Source organism: Arachis ipaensis, chromosome B10, assembly GCF_000816755.2.
Source record: "Arachis ipaensis cultivar K30076 chromosome B10, Araip1.1, whole genome shotgun sequence".
In the NCBI taxonomy this organism is placed as follows: domain Eukaryota; kingdom Viridiplantae; phylum Streptophyta; class Magnoliopsida; order Fabales; family Fabaceae; genus Arachis; species Arachis ipaensis.
Genome location: NC_029794.2, coordinates 134,305,094 through 134,305,365, shown reverse-complemented (window position 1 = coordinate 134,305,365; position 272 = coordinate 134,305,094). Strand labels below are relative to the sequence as shown.

Genomic DNA, 272 nt, shown 5'->3' with positions numbered 1-272 from the left:
AACACTAATTTTATTTGTAATGCAGTTTGAATTAGATTTGCGATTTTTTAAATTAAAAAATTTAAATATACATAAATCTTAACATTAAATTTTAAATAATAAAAAATAACATAACAAATCTCAACTAACATCTTGAAAAACCAACCATAACAAAAATTATTATTATTATACGACCATTGCTATACTTTTTTCACTATCTTTCCCATCAAATAAATAGTCAATTATATTTTATGATGTATAATATTATATAAAAAAATCCATTTTTTATATTT

At 17.3% G+C, this 272-nt stretch overlaps 1 protein-coding gene across 1 annotated transcript in view; it reads right to left on the bottom strand.

The window, feature by feature from the left end:
- The window catches only part of LOC107622033 (cytochrome P450 714A1-like), a 5,792-nt gene that overhangs the window by 4,806 nt on the left and 714 nt on the right, over window positions 1–272 (bottom strand). The gene's annotated exons all lie outside the window — the stretch shown is intronic.